The sequence below is a fragment of the Triticum dicoccoides genome, chromosome 6A, assembly GCF_002162155.2.
Source record: "Triticum dicoccoides isolate Atlit2015 ecotype Zavitan chromosome 6A, WEW_v2.0, whole genome shotgun sequence".
Lineage (NCBI taxonomy): Eukaryota > Viridiplantae > Streptophyta > Magnoliopsida > Poales > Poaceae > Triticum > Triticum dicoccoides.
In genome coordinates, this window is record NC_041390.1 from 618,044,588 (window position 1) to 618,047,545 (window position 2,958).

The following is a 2,958-nucleotide window of genomic DNA, read 5'->3' on the forward strand; positions in this document are numbered from 1 at the left end:
GTACCACGCCGAAGTCATCGCCACCAGCAAGAGGCTGTCGCTGTGGTACTGGCCGTCGCACTTCGCCGGCCCTCCCTCCTCTCCTTGCTCAAATCCGTTCACCGACATCAATGCCGGGATGTTGTAGACATCCCCCGCGGCGCACCACACCTGCAGGAAAACAAGAATGCCAAAAATCACCACGACCTTGGTAGTGCTCGCCATGGTAATTGAGTTTATATGCTAGGATGCAGTTGGCCCTGGTAGTTGTGTGCTTTCTCTCTGAGTTTATGCATATATATAGGCTCCTGCTACAGCATGCAGACAAAGTGATGGACGTACTTACCCATGTGCATGCGGCCCGCCCTCGTGCCACTCGTCAAAGCCTAGAGACGAAGTAAGGACTCTCTCATGTCCTGATTTCACACTCTTGGATTGCTGAGACCACGGTTTTTGGATTGCACAGAGCTACGGCAATGAAAAATGGTATTCTATCATGTATGTGATATAGTATACGGATCCGCCGTCTTTCCATGCTTTGAGATTTGTACTACATTTCATTGTTTTGGCAAATTTTGTCTTTTTAGATTATTATATAGGACTGTGATATTTGGCACATGTGTGTCATATAAGCAAAACTGCCACACATCTACTTCTTTCACTTTAAAGTACCACACGGTCCCCCTTCCTTCGACCCCACCTTCTCCCGAACGACCTTGCAGGCTCGCCCGAGAAACCTGCTTCTTTCGCACATCTCGCGCGCCCATCCCCGAGAAAACTGCCACTTCTTCATGTCTACCACATGATAAAAAAATATTGCGCATGTGGGATTTGAACCCACACCTCCTTGGCACCAAAGCGCGCCACCACAACGACCTCACCCTTAGGTATTTGTTGCTCAAACTAAAGAAACTAATCGTTTTGATCTTTTTTTTACAATTGTGTTACTACAAAAAAGTACAGAAAATTACCACGATTTTTCCTCGGGACAAAGTTACCATGGTATTCGCATGCAAGTTATCAGACCTGTGTTGCGTAAGTTACCGTGCTATTTACATAGAACTTACCAGGTACTATGTTTCAACAACTACACCCCTTTCAAAGTTACCACTGTGTTATAAGGTCTTCGATGTGTAAAATACCGTGGTACTTACACATAAGTTATCAGGATATGTGTACATCAACCTCGTCATTGGTCAAAGTTACCATGGGGGATTGTACATGAGTTACCGGGTCCACAGTTCGTATATTATCATGGTACTTACACCTAAAAACCTGGGTGTGTTTCGGTAACTTTTTCCATAACTTTTTCGATGTTTTTGCGTAACTTATCACGCCTATAGCGGGTCAAAGTGGGCCGTTTTTCTGGGCCAACCGACGAGCACATGTGCCTCCTCATGACACTAAACATTATGTGGCTTTTCTGTGGCACATCATGTGTTGTGTTCATCTAAGAGGCCTCGCGAGGCGAGTGTATGTTTTTAACAACTTGTTTTCCTTTGGTAAAACATTACCATCATGTTTATATTGTAACTTATCGGTTATGCGGTACTTATATTATCATGTTATTCACACAAAAATTATCGGGAATGTTTTGAACAACTTTTTCCCGGGACAAAAGGTTATCATGGTGATTCTAGGTAACCTATCAAGCCCGTGGTGCTTAAAATATCATGCTATTTACACAAAATTTATCAAGGGTATGTTTCAGCAAAATTTCCCCCCACGGGTCAAAAACTTATCATGGTGTTTAGTTATCGCGGTGCATATGTTTTCATGCTATTTACACATAAAAATACCAGGGGAGGGAGGTATAGTACCGTGCTATTTGCACAGAAGATACCGGAGTATCTTTTCAAAAAAAATCCCTATGGTCAAAGTTACCATGGTGTTTCTATCTCAGTTATCAGATGTGCGTTGCGTATATTACCATCTATTTACACATAAATTATCTGGTATATTTCACATTTTTCTTCCACAATGGTTAAAGTTACCACGATGTTTGTATCTAAATTATCAGGTCTGTGGCGTGAATGTTATCGTGCTATTTATAGAAATTACCCGGGGCCGGGGTTCAGCAAATTTCTTCCCAATGATCAAAGTTACCACGATGCTTTCACCAAAGTTATCACGCCTTCAATGCTTATGACCATGCTACTTACACATAATGTACCGTGTGGTATACAAAAGTTATCATGTTGGTGGTGCGTCATTTATCATGGTGGTGATGGAGAATTTACCACGGGAAAAGTTTATGTGTCAGGTTTGATAGGTGAAACAAAAGTTTTTCAGTGATAAAATATTAAAGGCAAAACATGTCAAAAACAGTATTTTCCTTAGCTTGTTCAACAATGAGTGTCATAGGTGAGATGGTTGGCTCCCTTTGTTGATTACCTGCAGACCAGAGATCAAATCCTAATTAAAGCATTATTTTTGCCCAAAAATCTGAAAGGCGCGTAGGGACGTAACTGGTGATTGAAAGGAATGGTGATTGAAAGGAAGGAGATCAAGAGGAAAAGGAAGGAGATCGGGAGGACAAGAAAAGAGATAGCGAGGACGTGCGGGAAAGGAGATCCGGAGGGTGTGGCAGTTTTGCAATCTGCCACACGGTTGCCACTTATATATTTCGTATTATATAACAACTTATTGATTTTTTTTCTCATGTCAAAATCTAACATGAGATCTCGCAGTGTAACAGCAAATACACTCTGAAGCAAGTGCAGTCTTATTTGTTGATACGTAAAAGCATTATGACACATTTTGAAACACGAAAAGAACATAAAGATAATTATCTAATACTCTTAAACAAGACAAACTCTGCCAACAAAACCAAAAAAGTAGCACAAATCTCAAATCAATGACAGACAATGGGGGCGTGCACGACATATCAAGTGCACGGTAAAAAGAAACTACTCTAGCTATGGCAACAAGTCGTTCATGACTCAGGAAATTAATGCTCCCTCTTTATTTACAACGCAT